The 24,646-nt window shown below is 37.1% G+C and overlaps 1 long non-coding RNA gene across 1 annotated transcript in view; it reads right to left on the reverse strand.

Moving 5' to 3' along the window:
* Positions 1-24,646, reverse strand: part of LOC145694934 (uncharacterized) — a 224,903-nt gene that overhangs the window by 79,826 nt on the left and 120,431 nt on the right. The window contains exon 3 of the long non-coding RNA XR_014133074.1: positions 570-635. This is a non-coding gene — a long non-coding RNA (uncharacterized LOC145694934). The remainder of the gene's footprint in view (positions 1-569; positions 636-24,646) is intronic.

Consider the following 24,646-nt stretch of genomic DNA (forward strand, 5'->3'; position numbering starts at 1 on the left):
TGGTTATCTTACATACGAGCTCGTAGAAAATACAAACATGTCAGTGTATCATGCTAATTAATAAATAGTCCCGTTAATAGATGTCGCTTCCTATGCTGCTTGACGTCAATGAATGTCTTTGACATGCAGAAAATTTACAGATTTAAAAATCCTTTGATTTAGGAAGTGGATTGTTTCAATGTAATTATTTCAAAATGGACAGTGGCGATATTGAAACGGAAGTCCTTTGCTGTTTATTATTAAGATAAGGACAGTAAACATATTTATATATGAACATTAGTATTTGTATTGATGGACAAAGTTAAAAGAAGAAGAAAGAAAGTAAAATGTAAACAATTAGAACTATTAGGTAAGCAAGATTTTATCTTATAGTGTGCAATAGGACAAAGGCTTAGGCGCAACAACTAATTTCAAGTAAAATATAAATACATATATAACCAAACTGGCATGAATTAACCAAGATTGTATTATTTTAAGCAAGAAAAAAGACTTATCTTTATTACTATTATTAATTAAATGAATAACTTTTTCAGTACAGATGCAAAGGCAGCCTACTGAATTTTTCTTACCGTCATCCAAGTTCATGTCCAATCGCAGCGCAGTCGTTTTCATTCGCTCATCCTTATGAACAGTATCTGCAATAATAATAATAATAATAATAATAATAATAATAATAATAATAATAATAATAATAATAATAATAATAATAATAATAATAATAATAATAATAGAGTCTCTGCTTTTACCATCATTCTAAACAGAAGACCTGAATAGAAGAGCAAAAGAAAAATAGAAGACCTGAATAAAATGACCTCTGTCAGTGCGAGGTCCTTGCTAGACGGTAGATTCATTGAAAGCTACCAGCGAAGATCTCTCAGTTTTTAAAGAAGCATTAGAGATATATACGGATTAGTGTTGTCAGTGTACTATACAATACCCTTTCTGTTGACCGTAATTCCAGTCCTAGTTCCAGCTCTAGTCGAAATTCCTAGGTGAAATTGCACTAGTTATCGACAGTATAAATTCAAATCTATCATTCTTCCCGGCGGCAAAAGCTCGTGATGCACTATGCCCTTCCAATCCCACCAAACGCACAACATAACCTTCCTATGCATCAGTGTGGGCTTTGCTACAGACTGTGGAGCTTCTCCTCCATTTTTTTTAATATACTCGTGATCAACTGCTTCAGAAATGGATCGTGTTCGTTACGTTTCAGCCATTGAGCCATTTCACTAAGTACATAAAGTAGGTAGAAATTAATATTAAATTGCAAGAAGTCAGTCCTTCTCTCTTTTATGTAAATTTATATTTGAATACACCTTGAAGTTCAAATGTCGTATTGAATTTTATAATCACAGCAGGCTCTAGGTATTTTGACACCCTTAGTCGAGAGGTATTTCGGTGCCCCTTGATTTAGTTATATTACCTTTTTTCTCGTTTAGGTAAAGAACCTTTAGCTAAACAACAAATGCCCTTCTGTTCGGAATATAAGCTAATAACATTTCGGTTTCGATTAATTCCGTGCTGAAACTTGCTACCATATATGGTAATTAGGTTTAATGGTTTTATATAGCTTGTAATAATTAATTTTGAAAAAGAAATCATTCGCCGCTCCGCCCATAAAAGTTGCTGCTCTAGGACGAATTGACTCTGTTTACGATGAGAAGCAAGGATATTAACAGGTCAAAAAGATCAATATTTATTTGACTTTCGTGCACACATGTTACTAAGTATATACGTCTATACAGTACAATCGTTAACACAGTACAATAGATTGCCGATATTGATTTCATTCTGTTTTCATTGCGCTTGCAGAATCATCCCGGGGCAGAGATCCACAAATATTTTAAGAAAAGAAAACGACTCATACTCCGTATTCATCAGTCTTATATAGTTCATTATCCTTTACGTTCCATTTGTTCCATTGTCCCTTCCGTGTCCCGATGACGTCAGTGTTTACGGAAAGATGCATCGGTAGTCAATGTCATTTAGATACGCACAGCAGACAGACAGATACGGGCTTTTATATATGTATATACGTACGTATATGTTATATATTGAAATGGACTATGTATCTTCTTAGAGCACTGGCCAAACGATCTCAAAGGGACGTTCGGAGAATCAGACGAGATTAAGGACCCCGGGAGGATAGCGGCAGGGGTGAAATGATGTTGATTCTTGCACGTAGAAGTGGAAAAGGGAGAAGAAGGAAACCGACACACACACACACACACACAGACACATGTAGAGAAGAGACAAATAAAAATAAAGTGGAAATTCAAGATGGTGTGTGTGTATGTGTGTATGTATTATGTGGGGAGGGGGTTATGGAAGTTAGGGAGGGATTTTGCTCTCTACATCGTGCCCGCCCACACCACGCATCAAACAAGGAGACGGCCAGGGACCAATAGGAAACCGTATCGATCGGATTGATAACTCTTATTGATTCTGTGTCGCTTCAGTTTGGCCGGATGAGTGGCAAACTTCCATGCAGAGAGAGAGAGGGAGAGAATTCCCTCACCCCTCCTAAGCACCCCCAAACATCATCTCTCCCCGATCTTCCTACAGCAAGTCCCCCACACATTCCCTCCCTTCTTCTTCTACAGTTTCTCGTTGATTTCTAACTCCCACTACATGCTGCCGCCATCCAGAGCGAAAATCTCCTTTAACCCTCAGAAAATCGAAGAAAAAAAAAAAAAACTTTCCCCAAACCTTAAAACTTTTCGGTGAGGGGAGAAAAACAGTTCTGATGTGAAGAGGTTTGGAGCCAAAGCTTTTCTCTCGTGCATAGCCATGTGATGTGATAGAAAAGACTACAGTTTTACTACAGAGTAAAGAAAATAAAAATATATAAACAATAAACAGAATAAAAAGGCATGTATTAAGGAAAAAAAGAAAGAAAAATAAAAGAACATCACATTCCTTGATTCAACCATCACTAACAAATACCATTGTAGTGAAGGAAACTAGTTTTGTTTTGTTGATTCTTCGAACATGGTGGTTTCTTCAGAAAACAAGATTTTGGATAAAATAGCTAATCAGAATAATCGGAATTTGCTATAAGTGAAATAAACAATCATCTTTATCTCCAAAAATTTTGTTTAAATGATAAACAATGTTTCTGCTATTTAATTTTTAAAGAAATTAATTACTTTAGTTTTATCAAAATTGCAAGTTACAAGGTAGAAGTACATTACCATAGACAAGATTTAGGAAGGAAAAGGAATAAGGCTGGGATATAAAGTACACGATTGAAGTCTGGCAATCCTTATTACCAGATATTACGTCATTAAAAGTTCAGATATTCCCCGAAAAAGAGTATATATATTGTTATGTTTCCTCGATAAGCTCATTATTGATTTCACTTCAAGATTAATAATTTCAAACAAATATTACTCGATTACAACATTTAGTTATAATTTAAATAGGCAAGGGTGCCAATCCTGGAGGGACCGAGGGGAACCGTGCACCCCCTCTTTGAATTTTGTTTCGATCCGAATATTTTATAAAATTGAGAGATTGGTTCGTCTACTACTACACCACTTGCTTCGTCTACTACTACACCACTTGCTTCGTCTTCGAAGCCAAGCAAGACCCCCTTCTCAGCCTATCCTCATTACTCTTTCCACTATTTAAGGTACAGTACATCTACTCCGAATATGTTTTGCTTCACGCTATTTGGATCACTGCAATGATGATGGTAAAAGTATGTATTAATTACCATATTCAGACAGTAATTTCTGTCCTTATCCTAATTATACAGACTGTTCCATAATTTTGGAAACAGGAAACTACTAGTTCTCTTCGTTTGCTTTGTTTGGAGATATTACTGAAGCTGGAGTGTTAAGGACGCATCCAAGTGATTCTGATTGTCGTATACAACAGACAGAGAGAAAATAGTCCAAGATATTAATCGGTTGCACCCAGATTAACCATCTATTACGCACAATTGCGTCGGGAAGCTAGTCCAAATACTCAAGGAGGAGAACGGGATCTGGAGCAGACAAATCTTGCAACAGGCTACAAAGGATATCAATAGATAAGCAGAAAATTTATGTACTTCAACAACCTCTATAGCACACCTAAGAAGCTCATCGGTAAAGATGGGGATCTTTCAGAAAGTTCCGTCTACCATATTCCAAAAAGTAATAACGGATGACTTCCATATAAGGTACAGTTGTTACATAATATTAAGTAAAGAGAGTTTCAACTGGAGAGTCAAATTTTGTAAGTGCGCTCCACACCAATGTGAGATTTATCCTATTTTTTTTTTTCAGAATTTTACTTTTCTTATGAGTGATGAAATAAATTTTTACTAGAACGGGGAGGTGAATTAGCAAACCATATGCTATAGTGTACTCACTTAATAGAAGTGCAGTTCGGCAAATGTCTTTGAAGTTCCCATGCTGAATTTTACAACAGTATTCCTTCCTCCTTCCATCTCTCTTTTGATCGCATTTGCGGAGTTGCACATTACCAATACTATGTCTAATATGAGACAGATGTCAGGTAATGTAAGAACAACAAAGCTGGTCTTGAGAACAGGGAGCACTAAGTTAAAGAACAGCATTTGGATCTATGGCAAATAAGACTCCACGTGGAGTTGACAAACGACTGTCAATTATTTGAAATTAAGGTTCTGCTTGGCCATTTAGTTTTACGCAAGATTCCTTGGATGATGACTTACTTATGATACGAGCCACCACACGTAGAAGACGGCATTCTTTATACATATGCACTTCAGTTGAAGAAACGAACTATACTGGTGAACACATCAGAGTTCGCCATTTTGTATTGGACTCTCTTGGGTTCACATCCTTTAATGGGTCTCGCACTCACTAACTTCATTTGGGCTCGCCTTCCGTTTCACTACACCAAGTGTGACTCGCGTTAACACAGGCTCACTATCCTTAGTGGCGCTCGCGCTCACTAATCTCGTTCAAGTTCGCCATCAGCTGGACTCGAACGCGATTATCCTCCATTGGGTTCACGTTCAATCCCAGACTCACGAATTTGGACATCTCTGCAACCAATGGCGAGCACAGATTTTTTTTTTTTTTTTTTTTTTTAACCAAGGGAGGAAGTTTGGGTTAAGTTTCCAGGTTCACATCCTTTCAGGAATTTTCTGACAAGTGAACTATTTTTTTTTTAAAATTTTTAGTTGATCGTCCCGCGGTTATCCTTTTAGGCTAATGGAGATGGATTATTAATGAATATGAATGATGTAGCTTTCTTGTGCTCCCCAAATCGGGCATCAAACTGGGGGCCACGTGCACCAAAGACACACGCTCTAGTCACTTTAAAAAAAAAATGTTGACTGATTAATCAAACATATCTTAGTGACTTGATTTGCCTATTTTTCCTTGATTTGGTTCTTTCTGCCAATTTCTGTTTCCCTCAACAAGACAGGAACACTGTCACAGAAATACTGAAAGACAATTAAAGTTCCACATATACTCTTCCACCGGGAATAGAATCCGGGACCATGTACACCAAAGACACACGAGGTGTCCACTTGGCAAACGAGGAGGATTAGTGTAACAAATGTTCATTTTTTCATTAAATCATGTAGAAAAGGGGGGGAGGGAGGAGAACACTGAATCCTCTCCCTTCTTTGTGCACGTCCCTGTCTGCAACACACACATGAGTGTGATGTGCTCAAATCTCTCCAAACATCATTCGTGAGAAATCACCTTTAGCTTTGTGTAACAATCAACAGGGTCCATATGTAGAACACTGTCTGTGAACTGGATATTGATTCCAGAACTACGAGAGTCATTATTATTTGTAAAGGTATTTCCTTGATTTTTTTAAAAGAAGAAGACTTATCCTCATCACGCAAGAAACAAATCCCATTACAATTCTTAGGACAAGTGTGATTCGTACATAAATTTATAAAACAATACAGGAGAGAAAAGAATTTTGAGAATCGGGACAAGACGAGATTTCAACAAAATCTACGAGGTGAGACAAGGAAACTTTATATATTGTCTCGTCTCGTGAGCATCACTAATAACCGCCTTAAAAGTGGCGAAAGATAATATGTAGGTAATGGTAATGAACCCACCACAAATAGTTTCAACCAGTAATTTCCAGTAATTACTGATAGAAGGACCTCGAACTTATCAAGTTTATTCTGATCGGAGGAGGAGGATTTAGCTTTCTGGGTTTTCGGCATCTAAGGCCATTTAGCCCGTCACGTTTGAGGGATGACGTCCCTGAACTAGCATACTAGCCGGGGAAAAGGAAGAAAGGATTGGGGGAAGAAAGGAAGCAGCCTGGGACCTATAAGTTAGGTACGATCCCGGCATTTGCCTGGTGTGAATGAGGAAAACCCAGGAAACCTCATTCAGGGTGGCTGGTCTGAAACAGCGTTTTACACTTTTTCGACCGAGTGCCCCACCGGGAAACGAACTCAGGACCACTCGCACCGAAGGCGAGAGTTTATTCTGATCGTCCATAATCTTCGGATATGTGGTGGTGGGGTCATAAGGTGTAAGATATCCAACGTAGTAAAACCTGGTCCACCTCTATATTTTGTGTTAATTTCCATTTAATTATTGATAGTCCGTTTATTATTTCATTATCCCATTTTATGATAATGAAATTGCTAATTTGAATCCTGTTTCTTAAAAAAAAAAAAAAAAAAAAAAAAAAAAAGACATGATAAAGGTATTCTGAAAACATGAGGCGCCAAATCCATTTCGCTTAGTTTCGAGTAATCTCGCAAAACGTGCAGTGAATCTCCATATATACACGTACAAAGTCACATATTTGAACTAGTTTTTTAGTATGATATATTAAGCTTTTAAATAAAATTATGTTTCCATGGAATTCCTTTAGATCAATTTCGGTAAAAAAAAAAAAAAAATAAAAAAATGGACTTGGCTACTTTAGATACTAGGCACCTGACATGGTGTTGGGAGAAGTTGAAAGGTAGAAAGTGTCAGAATAATTGCAATGGATATGTTGAGAGTTCAGTTAAATTTCTGTATTGAATCTGTGATAGAATAATTTGTTGTTGATAGAAGTGTGATTGAAATAAATCAATTTATAGAAGGAATTTGTTTTAATGATATTTGACATTAAACCAGGAAGGGGCTCTGAAAAGATATTTCATGTAATATACCTAGAAATGTTACCGTTTATGCTGAAATCGTTGTAAGATAGAAGTTATTGTAAGTCGTATAGGCTTGATGAAGAGAGAAGTTTGAGACAATGTAACAAGAAAGGTTTCCTATAATAATCAGTGTGCTCTCTGGTGTATGGATTAATTAGTTGATTCGTGGGTCACAATCGAAATATTAAAATAGCAAGAAATATTACCAAACACATAATAAATATCCTCTAATTTTTATTACAACACATTTTTGAATGTGTTCATATTACCACCTAAACATATAGCCTACATACTAGCCAATTTATATGTAGATCTATTTGAAAGCTAGATCATGTTACTAAGTATAATATATAATAATAATAAAGTACTAAAGTCAAAAGAAGAAAAGAAAAGAAATAATAAACTATATTCTAAAAAGAAAGAAAAAAGTAGTTTTATAGTCTCATTTTAGTGGTCTGGTTTAAGATCTCTGTAGATTCAAACACAAGACACACAGCTACGGATATAACTACGAATAATAGACATACGTAGAAATTTCGAGAAAGAGCAAGATAGACAGACAGAAGGATTCATATTATATGTAGAGAAGAGAGAAAGAGACTGACACGCTTTGGAACATGAACAAAGTCTCTTGCTCTTTGAGAGTGTTGGAAGGGGGAGAGGGAGGGGTGTAAGTGTGAGGAAGCAAAACGAGAGAAATACGGACAGCCTTCTTGAATTTCCCATTATAGCTATGAATGGGAGTAAACGTGACTGTGAGAAATCCCTCTTCCTTGAACGCCCCGTCGGATTTCATTAACTCGCCATAATGGGTGCGACAACTGTATGGGCTGGGTTTTCACTTCTCTCTCTTTTCTCTCATGTCTTCTGTCTTGGGAGGAAGTGGGAATAACTCCCGGGTGTAAGGTGGATGGAGAAAGAGAGAGAGAGAGAGAGAAAAAAAAAAAAGAACGACCTTCAAGTCTCAAAGTGGCTCTGTTATCACTTTTGCTCAAATTCCCACCAAGTTTGGTTTCCTTTATCAACTGACTCAACGATTTATCCTCACAGAACACTCATACTTCCAAGTCCTGTTCAAACGTTGCATGTATAATGCATTCGTCCCCGTAATATACATATGCTACTCCTAATACTTACTACCTCACAAGAACCTTAATTTTCAAAGTTCACATTGACGTTCCCTGGGTCGTTTTTGCTTTTACAATATATATATACTTCGCACACACGTAAGTTATGTACAGTACACTGAATATACAGTATATACGTATATGTCAACACAGGGCGGAAGGGAGTTAGAAGTGGATTTTAGAACTAATCTTAGGGTCGCAGGTGTATAATGTGTTTCAAACTTTATGTTACTTTTGTGTTATGGTTGAAGTTTCTTGGTCGACAGGAGTACCTTGAAATGTATGTATGTACAGTAGAAGCAAAACCAATTCTCATTTTGAATTCTCACAAAGCTCTTCAGTCAATCTACGTCTCGGAAGGGTGTATGTGTGCTTGTATATTATACAGCAGCATGTAGAATGAGAAAGGTGAGTGTAAAGAGAACGAACAGTGCTAAACAAATATATAAATATGTAACTTATATGTAGAGAGATACTTCTTCTACAAGAATACATACAACCTACACTAACCAACCTTTGAAACTCGTTACCAAAGTTTCACTTACAATTTCAATTCGATATTGAGTTATGCAAAAAGTTTGTATGTAATACAGGAAACTGTAAGTAGGTAGATAAAACTTTCATGAAAAGCAACAATGTTTTGTGATCTACGCAAAGTCAAAGAAAACATATTTACCATACATAAAATTGAAAGGATATACTACAGATTTTTCCACAGAGTGAAGAGCTAGAGGTTGATCTCTAGAGGAGAAAACCAATTCTAAACCATATGTAAACAGCGAAATATATAAATGAAAATCCCTACACTATAGTTATGGACAAAATATCGAAAAGAGTTATTAGTCCAAAATTAACAAAAGGCAGTTGATCATCTGCAGATAACATTATATTAGGGGTGGGGGTGGGGGAGAAGAAGACTTACAAGAGGTAGTAGATCATTTGAGTGAGAAACTGAAATAAAGACGCAATAAGAAAATACGTAATATAATAATAATAATAATAATAATAATAATAATAATAATAATAATAATAATAATAATAATAATAATAATAATAATAATAATAATAATAATAATAATAATATGAAAATCCTCAAATGTATGAAGAGGAAATAGCAGAAAATAAAGTCTTCTCGACGAAGAGAAAAATTGAAGATGTGAAAAGATTCCGACGTTTGAGTAGCAGGATGTACGCGGATTGTAGAAGTGAAAAAAGACATTGAAATTAGAGTAGTACAGAAAGTGTGACAATTACGCTCACACACTTAATTAATTGTTCATATATTCAAATTAAAACATCTTTATATGTAAATTCAATTTATTTTAAAAAAGTCAAGGAAAATTTTATTTTGTTTCATTTAGCAGCCAAGCGAACCTCTTTCATTTGTCCCAGGTAAAGAAGTTTCTCTGCTTTTCAGAAAAAAAAAACATAAGACGGTAACCGCACTAATAGACCACCCATTTTTTTACCTCGCCAGTAAACGGTAATGGAATTTGCTATTGTTACTCCAGCCATACTGTCGCACTACCAAAGTACCTCCATATCGCAAATATCACGTCACAGACACACAGGAACCAAAATTTTTTATCTACAATCTTCGCAAGTGCTTCTGAAACTCTTTAACATCACGTACTAGCCCAGAAGAGACGCTAGAGACCCAAGCCAAATTATCAACCGATTTTTGGGAAATGGTGTCACGAACTTAAAGCGGCGAATCAGAATCCGAAATTCAAAATTCACAAAGAGAAGAATGAAGCGTCTATTTTTTTTAAAAAATAAAGAAAGCTGGGAGAACGCCCACACGGAAGAGAGGTTACTCTAAGTCGACACTTCATCGTGAAAACATCACCAACACGCGATTCATAAGCGTACGTCAACTCATATGTACATATATATATATATATTTAAGTGTTTAAATTTCAGAAAAATGGCTAGCTAGACACCCGTTAGCAGCCAGTTACTTAAACCACGCGTTATCCACAGCAACTTCGTCGTTACAAGATTATTTATACAAATATTTAAAACATCGACAGATAGACATAATTCTTATCATCTTACGGTAACGCTACATAAATGGTGATGTTGAAGTGAGTCTGTGATTCTATATACGTTGATTTCCCGCATAAAGTGCAAAGACAGGAAAAGTAGTGCGATGTATGGCGGATATATATATAAACTGTGCGAGTGAAATTTAAGTGCAGATGGATTTGATAAGTGACGCATCGTTGCATTTCAACAACATGGAGATGAAGGACGGAGACACGGGTTCGATCCCCGATACTCGAGACAGATGCCTTGCCACAGGAAGACCCAGACGCTTCAGACAAACGAGGACCTCTTCTCCGGGAGTTGAATCCAGAGGACAGCGGGGTCTGAGAAGGGACATTAGGAAGCATTGTGACGGTCAGTTAAGTACAGTGCAGTTTTCTTCTGAAGTGTGGAAATATAAGCGGAAAGACTTATTAAGGTAGGACAAAGTATTCTGTTATTTTCTTTATTGAAGAAGGACTATGGCCAATATTTCCGTGATTCGTGATCTCCATACTCACCTTTTCCTAGAAACTTCGGGACATTGTTTATTCATACGGAACTGTCCGTAAACATTTAGAGCATTTTTTTTCTTTCTTTTTAAAAGAAGTAAACAAATAGCCTAATGCCTTGGTTGCATTTCCAAAATTAATTCACTGATATAGGAACTGTTAATTTCATTCTTGAATAAGTACCATAAAATTTTTGATTATTTTACTAGTGAAATTTGTATACATTGATTTGATCTTCAATCATGCATTTATTTGTAATCGTAATGTGTCAATATTTAGATCCTTGAAGCCGTCATTATAATCATTTATATGCAATCCAGTATTTATTTATATCAAGTATGAATTATTTCTCTTTTAAACATAAATCGCGTTTAAGATGTGTGAATGTAATGTAATTTCTGTTTTGAGTAAACTATGATTTAGCGTCAAAGTCTAGTTTTTCAAATTTTAACATTTGTATAGGTTGTGTTAGGGAAATATGTGTCAGAGCGGTAAACAGGCTTAATATGATTTTATTGTAACTTGTCAATTTTTATTATACTCATTCTTAAAAGAAACAATCAATATAAAGCTTCCAAAGACGTGCTATGTTGAGTAAGTTTCAGACAAATAAGTGTAAATACTCTTATCTCGTAATATCGTTAGAGTCTCATAAATAAGGAAAACAACTTAAGATACTCGAGTAAATCCCTTCGGAGGTACCTATCTGAGCAACGAACGCAGATAGGGTCCATAGCTATGGAGAAACGTGTATTCGCAAAATAAGGAATCAGTGAGAAAATCAGAGAGTGTCGACAATATAATTATTTTGATCAATTGGCCAAACTATAATAATGGTAGTACTATATATATATATATTTCTGTGTAGTGTACTTGAATATGAAATATTTGTGTAGTTAGTGTTGTGTAACGATTTTTATTGTGAATTGTATTATTTACCAACTGATATAGTATATGTACAAAGCTATGTTTTGTTTATGCAAATCTTTTAATATTGAAAATTCATTAGAGTTCATTAGAAACAGTGCACTAAATTTTCTCAAAAGCATACTATCGCTTCTAAACTATTTCTCCAGTAAGTCTTGCAAGCAACCTAAACCATTAATTCTTTCATTCCGCAATCCGATTCTTAAACTTATTTCCATTTCTTTTATTAATAAAAAGAGGTAGTAACTGTGGGCGAATTACTTAATAGTCGGTTATGTCTGGGAGGAAAACAATAAATCATTTTGCTAATTAATATTCAGTTTAATAGAAATTTTTGTTTGTATAACTACGTCATGGTAATTATAAAGAATCGAATATTGTCAGTTTAGTTGAGTAGAAATAGATTGTTGCTAAATTTTACAGTCAAGATTGAATAATTTGAATATTACGTTGTACAGTGAAGAATGTGTTAAGAGAAATCATATTATTTGGTCAAAACAGTCAAAAGTCTGATTCATTTTCCGTAAAGTCAATTAATTCATTTTTTTTGTAAATCCAAATTAACTTTCTTGTTGATTTTTGTAGATATCACCTTATTTCTCGTTAAATTTATTAAAAGTCTATTTGACGTTAGAACCAAAGCAGTTATGTGGTTATCATTTCAAAGATATGCCTATTTCTTTAACCGTTATTAGCATACCTAGAAGAACAGAAAAAGTTGAAGCACGGTTACATTGACCATCAGAAATTTTTATCTAAATTAACTCATTTTTAAAAAAAAAAAAAAACTTTAAATTAAACTTTCCTTGTTTGTTGCTTTTTAACTATTTTTGCTATCTCCACACACTTCGGTGACAGAGTGATAGTCAGTGTAGCCAACTGAACAAGCCATTAGCGAAAAATCTTTCTTTCAGCTTTGCAGCTTGTGAGATTTTTGCTCCGCATGTTTAAATCACTTAACTATTAACTACGCACCTGTTTTCCTAGCGCCTTGGAGACACCGTTATGGGGAAAACAGGATCGATTAGACATTAGGTCATCTTTCGTTGTATATATATCATTTTTTTTTAATTCCAAACCATCTTAGCAAAACTGTATTTTTACCTTGGAGAACTGAAGTTCGAGCCCCGTGGAGTCAACTTCAATTCTCCAAACTCTCATTCATTTTTTTTTAATGTTATTTGTGTAATAGGCAGATGAGTTGCCACTCATCAATACCATTCACTTTTCAAGTACAAGGTCAGGTATTCATTTTTCTGATGCATATTAGGCTCATCCGTGAGTGCCTTAATTATTCATTCTAGTGCAGATTAAATATGCAAATTAGAGATAAGGAATCGAATTCCGAAAACAATACGTTTCATATTCCTCGTCGCCCGAATACGTAAGATCTGCTTATTCGTAATATCACGCAGTAATTCTATTTGGCAGCCCGAGCAGAAATTTTCCTTTAATTATTAGTTATTTTCAATCGTTGCAAAACTTAACGCCCGAGACAATAACATTATCACTACAAAACTTGGCTTCCAATACAGGAACCCCAGTGTTACAAAAGGACGGACTAGTGTTATAGAAAAGACTAATGTGAGAAGGAAGGTCAGAGTATTAACAATAGCCAGCTGCATATGGACTAAGAAGATACGAACATTTCGGATCAGAAAGAGAAAACTGAAAGAATTAGAGATATTGTGTTGGGGATATATACTAAGAATAGAAAGCTATAACAGAAAGATAGAAAAAATAAACCGAAATCCAATGCATTTTAGTCACAATATTAAAAACAAGAAATCAAACTATTGGACATTTAATTCGCTACTCAGAATGGTGTAATATACTGCTGGAAGGAAAAGATGAAGGGAGATGTGAAAACTAAGAAGAGGGTATCTGGACGAAATCACGAAAGAACCATTATAAAAGCAGATAAAAAGCAAAGTATCTGGACAATATCAAGAAATAGTGATTATAAAAGCAGATAAAACAAAGTATTTGGATGATATCAAGAAAGGGTGATTATATATAAAAAAATAAACCAGATATCTGGACGATATTAAGAAAGGATGATTACAAAAGCACATAAAAATAGAGTATCTGGACGATATCAAAAAAGGGTGATTGTAGAAGCAGATAAAAACGACAAATCTCGACGATATTAAAAAATAATGATCATATAAAAGCAGATGAAAACGGAATATCCGGATGATATTAAGAAAGGGCATTTATAAAAGCAGATAAAAACGGATTATTACAACGAAATCAATATTCATCTAGCATCTGTCATTATCAGAGATCACTTTCAGCAACTTTTATATTGAATTTACTATGAGACATTATAATTATTAATAACATTACTTAGTGATCCAGGTGACTGAAATTTAGGTGCCTGAAGATATAAAATTTCAATTAAGATTATGATAGAAAAACTCGATCATTCTCGCTTCCATCCATCAACATATTACTTTCAATTATGATTCACTATGGTTTCGCTCACGTAAGCTATTTTATAAAAAAATATACAATCTTAATAATGACTATATCACCTAATAAGAATGTAACAAAATCTTTTATTTTTAATCTTATAATTCAATACAGAACAAAAGAGATACTGACCAAAGCTTAAACAACACTGATATTTTAAACTGTAATGTGTTACACTTTCGGATATCTACCATATACTTCATCAGACGTTATAGTAAAAGTGTCTATATAGTCAGATAGTGTCTGATGAAGGATATGATTTATAGTTTATGTAACACCACATTATAGTTTAAAATACAGTGTGGTTTAAGCTTTGGTCAGTATTTCTTTTGCTCAATATCCAATCTAAAGCCATGGATAGTGTTATTACAATACAGAAATTAATATTTTCTGTAGTATATAAAAAACTAATATTTCCTTTTATTTCTTCATATTCTTCTTCTTTTTCTATGGAATTACATAGAAAACTATAGTGTTTATGGACAAGATAAAAATACAATTTTCTATCGTTATAATCTATAAAGGTAAATATGGTTGGAGAAATTAATACATTGCAAATTTCCAAATTGTAGAGACACATACAAATATTTGCTGGAAAAAGTCACTATTTTTAAATTGTAAATGTTTAATTTTTTTCGGTATATTTTGTTCATTTGTCGTGCATGAAAATTCACTCCAAAAATTACTCACTAATGGGATTGTTGAAAGTTTGTAGTATAGTTACAAACAAACGTTAAATTTAGAACTAGTATCTGAAAGGATAAATTAATTTTTAAATTTTGAGTTATTCTTTTCGTACAGAGATAAACCTTAAAATGAACCAAATTAAACTGTATTCCATCTTAAAATTCAAGTTTGTACCGTATTTCACGACTTGAATATGAATAAATATGTATAAAAGAGTCATTTGACACGTTTTCATATGAGTTGGATAAATTCAAACGCATTCACTTAAAATATTTCGTCTAGAAATGTTTCAGTCTTTTGTCCTTGAATATATGCAATTTAATATGTTAGTGTTTTGCATAGCGATTTGCCAAATTCATTTTGTCTTAGTGTACGCAGAAATTTTTTGTAATTTGAAGCAAGTTGCTTATCCTAAATTGTAAATAATAATAAAAACCTTTAACGTATCGGAAGGTATGTGTTCTTTGTTTGTTGATTTGAGAATGATAAGCTCGAATGTGGATCAACATTTAACGAAGTCTAACACAAACATTAAAATCCCCTATCGTTACTGACTGCGAAGGCTTATGGCCAGGCACGGCTTTTGTAATTGTCAGCACATTGAATCACACCATAAAATGTTTTGCTTTCCAGAACGAAGTTTGGTACGTTCTAATTCAGGTACAGCACCGTCATTTCACATTTGAACTCAATGTCATATATTGAACTCAATATATATCGAACTCAGGAGGAAAGCAATTTCCCCCTTGAATGACCAAATGACGCCACTGTTCAGGTGCCTCCACCATTTTCTTTGTTAAAAAAAAGAAGAAAAGAAGGAAAGAAGAAAACAAAAAGGTAATGCACCAGGTAAGCGATTAATATAAGTGAACATGCAAATTTTTGGCATATTGATGCATAAATTTAGCTAAGTTTGTTTCTAGTGAATAACATTAGTATTAATATAATTATATAGTCATATATATATATATGTTTAGAATAGGTTAGATTTAATACTTTTATTTACATGTGCATTTTATTACTTAAATATTATTGTGTTTTAGATATTTTATCTGTTAATTAATACACTATTTGTATATGCACATGAATATACATGTGAACAAAAAAAAAAAAAAAAAAAAAAAAAAAAGAATGAACTAAGTTGTTGTGGAAAACGTGTGGTGATAAAGTAGCTTGGCATGCTACATTGATGAAATAGTAATATTTTTGCGTATTAAGGTGAACTTAGAGTACGAAATTTAGAGTGATTGACAGCATAGGTCAGATAATTAGAATTAATTTTAGACAAATTTTAATAAGAATCATTCTGACAATCCAGTTATTTAAGTCTACTTGCAGATGCCACAGTTGAGGCCATCTACCTTGAGGCAACGACCAAGAAACAGAATGTCTGCCATGGAAGAAGCACAACGTTGTCGCACGTGTGGACGTGACCTATGGGAACAGGATTTGGATCCCACGGATGAGGCTCGAAATTGTCCTGAATGTGGTGACCAGAGGAATACAAGTCCAGTTATGGAAAATGATGTCACTCAAGGAAGTAGAGACAACATTCAACAGCATCACAGGCCGAACAGCACTAATGGCGATTTTCAGGAATCTCTTCTATCAGCGTTACATGAGTTCATGAGACAACAAAAAGAAGAAAACAAGAAAAACGAAGAATTTAGAGAAGAACAGAGGAAGAAAAACGAAGAATTTAGAGAAGAACAGAGGAAGAATATAGAAGAACAGAGGAAGAATATAGAAGAACAGAACAAGAAAAACGAAGAATTCAGAGAAGAACAAGATAAAAAACTTGACAAGCTCATGGAAAAACAAGACCATTTGGCAGAAGACCTCTCGAGGAAACTACAGGAGCAAGCCAGGAGGCTGGACGAACACGAGAAGTCGAACAAGGAAGCGCTGGAGGACTTCAAGCGCACCATCTCCCAAAGTCTGGAGGAACAGAGAGAGCGGCAGCACAGGCAGTTGCAGGAGACAGAAGAACGTCTCACGGCACAAGCTGGCCAAATGGAAGAGAGGATGGTCAGGCAAATGGAGGAAAGGCAGGAACAGGTCCTAGAAGATATGCAGCGCATGCGGATGGACTTGGAGACGCAGACCCAAGCACAAAGGATAGAGCTGCAGACAAGGATGGAGAATATTGAACATTCCATGACTGTACGACAAGAGGAGCTAATAGAGAGCCTCACTAATCAGAGCACCAGGATTGAGGAACTCCGGCAAATCCAAGAGGTCGAACGGGAGAAAGCAGGAGCTATTCAGCAGACGGTGGACCAACTGACAGCATCCCTAATGGAGAAGATGTCCGAGTTGGTAGAAAGGAGAGTTGGGGAAGCAGTAAGAAACATACCTCAACCCGCCTTCTCAGAACCCCCTCGAAGGACTCCAACGCCTCCGGTTTCAAATCCAATTTTAGAAGACCTCAGTCAAGGGAATCAGGAGAGTGGAAGATCTGTGGACTCTCACGTTAGCTGCAGAAGTTTTCTTCGAGCTCCTAAAATAGATGAATTGCCATCGTTTGACCCGGATACGGATGTGGGACTGCCATCAACCTTCCTTGAGCGGTTGTTGGATGACTGCAGGCTATACGGAATAGCGCAGGAAGAACTTCTCCACATAATTCCACGTATCCTACGTGGAGCAGCAAAGATGTGGATAGACAATCACATCCAACAGTTCAGAACTTTTGAAGACTTCCGTCGTGCCTTTCTGAGGAATTTCCAAAGCGAAGCCATTATTCAGGGAAAGCTCACTCGCCTCAGAAACACACGCTATAGGGCTGATTCACGTAAGTCCCTGCGTGAATTCTTTTGGGAGCAAGTCAAGGCGTTCCGGGAACTAAGTCCTTCTATGTCAGAAGCGGAAGTTCTCTCAAACGTGAAGAACATGTTACCGTTACGTATCCAAAGGCAGCTCATCGGAGTTCAGCTGGAGGACACGGAGCAACGTGTCAATGATCCTCTGGGACAGCGAAGAGCTGGACAGGATAGAGAGTTTCCAGAGAGACCGAAATGCCCAAAGGAATAACAGGGGTACGACAGGCCAACGGAGAGTACAGCATGTGCGTAGGCAGTCAACGGAGGAAACCGTATATAGGGACTCCGGAAATAGAAGACAACGGAACCATCCTTATCGAAGAGAGGACAATCGATTGCGCAACACTCACCAGCCATCACAGCGGACAGATGAAGACAGTTCCGGCAGCGAGAGAAGTACAGGAGCACCGACAAGAGGTCACGCGCAGCGCCGTTTCCGCCGCAATCAAAGAAACAGAGGAGACAGGCCAAGAACTGAAGAGAGACAAGTCCGACAAGTGACCACGCATCGAGGGAACAGCTCGGAGCGAAGAGGTCACACGAGAGGAAACAATCGTGGGTCACGAGGGAGAGGTAGCAGTACACCAGATAGCATCAATGCTACCAACCCACTGGTCCTGCAGGCAGAGCAGCAGCAGGAAAACTAGAACTTGACCGCCAACGGTCCAGGGTTCGGGTTGACGGTCAGTCTCAGTCTGCTAGAAAGGAACCCAATAAAGTAGTTGACACCGATGTGGAAGGAAATGAAACAGCAGTGAAGATAAGAATTAATGCAGAAGGCAGATGTTGCACAGAGACTAATCAAAGAAACGTTGTAGAGCAAACACAAAAGAATACTGAGCCTCAGAAGATGAATGTGCATGTCTCTGCCACTTGGCTTACCTCTGATGATAATGAGAATGAACAAGAGGAAGATGAAACACAACGATATCAAACACCCAGGATAGAAGTCGTTATAAACCAACATACCTTCGAGGCAATTCTGGATACGGGCAGTGAAGCTACGTTGATTACGGAGTCTACTTGGAAAAAGATATCGGCAGATGTTCGCAACCCGACATTGCGACAAGCACAGGAGATCAGATTAGTGGATTTCACGGGGAGGTGTCAATCCAGAGCAATCGGTCGTGCAGTAATACCGATTGAGCTCTCGGAGATGGAGATTGCGTTGGAAGTATTGGTAGTTAAACGACTCAACGCACCCATTCTCCTGGGCGTGGACTTTCTGTACCGTGTACGCGCCGAGCTAGATTTCAATCGCTGTGAGCTGCGAGCGGATGCAGAACCCGCCAACATAATCCGCAAATTCCTACCTATGTCAAGAATGGAAGAGGAACTTTGCGTAGAGAAAGATCTTCAAATTTCAAATGTAACCAAAGACGAATTAATGCAAGAGATTGAAGAAAAAGTGCGTGCAGCCAACTTACCCTCGCACATTGAGGCACAACAACTTCAAGATATCCTTCGTAATCACTGCTCAGTATTTTCTGATCGTCCAGGACGCTGTAGGGTGTATCAACATGATATTGTTGTTGAAACAGAGGAGGCCATAGTTTCCAAGATATATCCGGTTGCATTAGCACACAGAGATGAAGTGCGTACGCAACTTAAGCAAATGCTTGAATGGGACATTATTAGGCCTTCAAAATCCTGTCATTTGAATCCACTGCTGGTTGTACCTAAAAGTGATAAAACTCTACGTCTATGTGTTGACTTTAGATCCCTAAATAGGCATACCAAGGTGTTACAGACACGACCTCTGGAAATTCAGGAGATACTGCAGAGATTCCACGGTGTGAAGCATTTTGCAAGAATAGATATGAACTGTTCTTTCTGGCAGCTAGAACTGACTGAACGCTCGAAACCCTATACCGCCTTCCCATTTGAAAACAAATTGTATGAATTTCAAGTCATGCCATTTGGACTTTGCAATGGGACTCAATCCTTTACGAATGCGATGAACTTGGTATTAGGGGATGAGGTTCAGGACTTCACCATTTGTTATGTGGACGACCTCCTAATCTTTTCTAGATCGATGGAGGAACACCTGCAGCACATCGACACCGTTTTGGCACTTATCAGCAAAGCAGGAATGACGGTGAAATTGAAAAAGTCGGAGTTCGGATTAAAAGAAGTTAAATTTTTGGGACACGTGATTTCACCAACCGGTATTGTAAAAGATAAATCGAAAGTAGAAGTCATATTGAACCTGGAGCCGCCTCGCACAATAAAACAAGTGAGAAGATTTCTTGGCATCTTAGGATATCACCGCTCATACATACCAAACTTCTCGCAAGTGGCGCAACCTCTCTTTGAGTTGCTGCAAAAGAGTCGAAGATGGAAGTGGACTCAAGCACACCAGAAAAGTTTCGAAGACTTAAAGAGGGCTATCGCGGAGGATGTGATGCTGTACCATCCCAACTTCCAGGAACCCTTTTACGTGCAGTGTGATGCATGTTTGTCAGGCCTGGGAGGCTGTTTGTACCAGAAACAAGGGGATGAAAGGCGAGTGATCCAATACGCCAGCCGAAGTTTAAGAGGAGCAGAGAAGAATTACGCCATCAATGAGCTGGAATGTCTTGCCATTCTTTGGTGCATACAGAAATTTCGCATCTACCTCCTTGGTCGGCGCTTCACTGTGATCACTGATCACAAAAACCTGCAATGGCTGCACCGCAGCAAGAACTGGAACAGTAGGTTGACCCGCTGGAGTGTACAGCTGCAGGATTACGCTTTTGATGTAGAGTACTGCAAAGGCAAGGATAACACAGTTGCAGACTCCTTGTCACGCTATTACGAGGAAGGCCCTGCAAACACTTTCAGCGTGAATACTGTGAAGCAGCAGACCTTGGTACTTGCAGTCACCAAAGAAGAGCTTGCGAGACAGCAGAGAGAGGATCCTCAGTGGCAGGATATAATTGACTTCCTAATAAAAGGCGATACTACGGATGGGAGCACCAGGAATCGGAATTGGAGTCAAAGCTATTGCTTAGCTGACCAAGTTCTATGCCTCAAGAACTTTCATGCTCCAGAGATGCTGACAATCTGTCTTCCGAAGACACTTCAAGACAAGGCACTCCAAGACATCCATGACAACGGCGGACACTTTGGCTTTTACAAGTCGTGGAAGGCCCTGAGCCAATCTTACTTCTGGAAAGGAATGAGGCGAGACTTGAAGAAATGGATAGCCGATTGTGAAGTGTGTGCTCGATCCAAAGTGGACAGACATCCCCCTCAGCGAACAGTAACCTCTTACCACGCAGAGCGACCCAGAGATATTTACTATGTCGATCTTGTAGGACCAATGACACGAACACCCACGGGAGAAAAGTATATCCTCACCGTGATGGATGGATGCACGAGGTATCTCGTAGCCATTCCCTTGAGGAACAGTTCGGCTAACCTAGTCCTCAAGTATCTCAGCCGTTACGTTCTACCCATCATTGGGGTACCAAATGCCATATTGAGTGACCAAGGACCACAATTTACCTGCTCAAGATGGAAGGAAGAAATGGAGAGACACAACATCAAGGTCTTGTACGCACCTCCATACCATCCGAAGTCGAACCTGGTGGAGAGAACACACGCTGAACTTCACCGACTATTCAGAGTATTCTGTGCCAAAAATCACACTTCTTGGGCAGAACATCTACCAAGCATTGTCATCCTCGTAAATCATGCGGTGACAGAATCCCTCTCTTATACTCCAGCGGAATTATTTCTAGGAGCAGTGCGAAGAAATCCCATCTTGGAGCATTTTGGTATTCCGAGGGAAGAACGAGAGACCTGGGAGGACAAGCTGCTCTATGCATCCCGTAGGAACATCACCTTGAAAAGGCGAAGAAATGAAAAACTCACCACTAAAGGTCCGGTGGTAACACCTGGGGACTTAGTGTTCCTGAAAGCGCACAGGTTAAGTGCTGCTGCAGACCAGACCGTGCGGAAGTTTTTCGATCTTTACCAGGGTCCGTATTATGTGAAGAAGAAGGTTGGAGCTAATACCTTCGCCATTATTGACTGTAGTACAGGAAAAGAATTGGTCCCACAACATTTGGAGAATCTCAAGACGTGGAAATGCTCAGAAGAGAGAAAGGAAGAATGGATCCAACGCATGAATGAGAGACTCTCACCCGGAGCATCCAGTAGCCAGAAGTAATCTTCAAACATGACATTGAGATTATCTCTCTCAGCGTGCACGAAATTTTAACATTAGGGTTCGGACTTTTTGTGAATATTTAAATTTTCTTCTTCAACATAGATTAGGGTTAGGACTTTCATGTATTTGTACTTTCTGTCAGAATTTGAACTTTTATATTTATCAAATGTTACTTCTCCTTAGATGCAGCCGTGCTTCACTCTGTTGCAGCACTTGCTACATCTTGGGAGGGGGGTATTGTGACAATTACGCTCACACACTTAATTAATTGTTCATATATTCAAATTAAAACATCTTTATATGTAAATTCAATTTATTTTAAAAAAGTCAAGGAAAATTTTATTTTGTTTCATTTAGCAGCCAAGCGAACCTCTTTCATTTGTCCCAGGTAAAGAAGTTTCTCTGCTTTTCAGAAAAAAAAAACATAAGACGGTAACCGCACTAATAGACCACCCATTTTTTTACCTCGCCAGTAAACGGTAATGGAATTTGCTATTGTTACTCCAGCCATACTGTCGCACTACCAAAGTACCTCCATATCGCAAATATCACGTCACAGACACACAGGAACCAAAATTTTTTATCTACAATCTTCGCAAGTGCTTCTGAAACTCTTTAACATCACGTACTAGCCCAGAAGAGACGCTAGAGACCCAAGCCAAATTATCAACCGATTTTTGGGAAATGGTGTCACGAACTTAAAGCGGCGAATCAGAATCCGAAATTCAAAATTCACAAAGAGAAGAATGAAGCGTCTATTTTTTTAAAAAAATAAAGAAAGCTGGGAGAACGCCCACACGGAAGAGAGGTTACTCTAAGTCGACACTTCATCGTGAAAACATCACCAACACGCGATTCATAAGCGTACGTCAACTCATATGTACATATATATATATATATATTTAAGTGTTTAAATTTCAGAAAAATGGCTAGCTAGACACCCGTTAGCAGCCAGTTACTTAAACCACGCGTTATCCACAGCAACTTCGTCGTTACAAGATTATTTATACAAATATTTAAAACATCGACAGATAGACATAATTCTTATCATCTTACGGTAACGCTACATAAATGGTGATGTTGAAGTGAGTCTGTGATTCTATATACGTTGATTTCCCGCATAAAGTGCAAAGACAGGAAAAGTAGTGCGATGTATGGCGGATATATATATAAACTGTGCGAGTGAAATTTAAGTGCAGATGGATTTGATAAGTGACGCATCGTTGCATTTCAACAACATGGAGATGAAGGACGGAGACACGGGTTCGATCCCCGATACTCGAGACAGATGCCTTGCCACAGGAAGACCCAGACGCTTCAGACAAACGAGGACCTCTTCTCCGGGAGTTGAATCCAGAGGACAGCGGGGTCTGAGAAGGGACATTAGGAAGCATTGTGACGGTCAGTTAAGTACAGTGCAGTTTTCTTCTGAAGTGTGGAAATATAAGCGGAAAGACTTATTAAGGTAGGACAAAGTATTCTGTTATTTTCTTTATTGAAGAAGGACTATGGCCAATATTTCCGTGATTCGTGATCTCCATACTCACCTTTTCCTAGAAACTTCGGGACATTGTTTATTCATACGGAACTGTCCGTAAACATTTAGAGCATTTTTTTTCTTTCTTTTTAAAAGAAGTAAACAAATAGCCTAATGCCTTGGTTGCATTTCCAAAATTAATTCACTGATATAGGAACTGTTAATTTCATTCTTGAATAAGTACCATAAAATTTTTGATTATTTTACTAGTGAAATTTGTATACATTGATTTGATCTTCAATCATGCATTTATTTGTAATCGTAATGTGTCAATATTTAGATCCTTGAAGCCGTCATTATAATCATTTATATGCAATCCAGTATTTATTTATATCAAGTATGAATTATTTCTCTTTTAAACATAAATCGCGTTTAAGATGTGTGAATGTAATGTAATTTCTGTTTTGAGTAAACTATGATTTAGCGTCAAAGTCTAGTTTTTCAAATTTTAACATTTGTATAGGTTGTGTTAGGGAAATATGTGTCAGAGCGGTAAACAGGCTTAATATGATTTTATTGTAACTTGTCAATTTTTATTATACTCATTCTTAAAAGAAACAATCAATATAAAGCTTCCAAAGACGTGCTATGTTGAGTAAGTTTCAGACAAATAAGTGTAAATACTCTTATCTCGTAATATCGTTAGAGTCTCATAAATAAGGAAAACAACTTAAGATACTCGAGTAAATCCCTTCGGAGGTACCTATCTGAGCAACGAACGCAGATAGGGTCCATAGCTATGGAGAAACGTGTATTCGCAAAATAAGGAATCAGTGAGAAAATCAGAGAGTGTCGACAATATAATTATTTTGATCAATTGGCCAAACTATAATAATGGTAGTACTATATATATATATATATTTCTGTGTAGTGTACTTGAATATGAAATATTTGTGTAGTTAGTGTTGTGTAACGATTTTTATTGTGAATTGTATTATTTACCAACTGATATAGTATATGTACAAAGCTATGTTTTGTTTATGCAAATCTTTTAATATTGAAAATTCATTAGAGTTCATTAGAAACAGTGCACTAAATTTTCTCAAAAGCATACTATCGCTTCTAAACTATTTCTCCAGTAAGTCTTGCAAGCAACCTAAACCATTAATTCTTTCATTCCGCAATCCGATTCTTAAACTTATTTCCATTTCTTTTATTAATAAAAAGAGGTAGTAACTGTGGGCGAATTACTTAATAGTCGGTTATGTCTGGGAGGAAAACAATAAATCATTTTGCTAATTAATATTCAGTTTAA

Source organism: Thermobia domestica, chromosome 9 (genome assembly GCF_964235325.1).
Source record: "Thermobia domestica chromosome 9, izTheDome1.hap1.1, whole genome shotgun sequence".
NCBI classification, from domain to species: Eukaryota; Metazoa; Arthropoda; class Insecta; order Zygentoma; family Lepismatidae; genus Thermobia; species Thermobia domestica.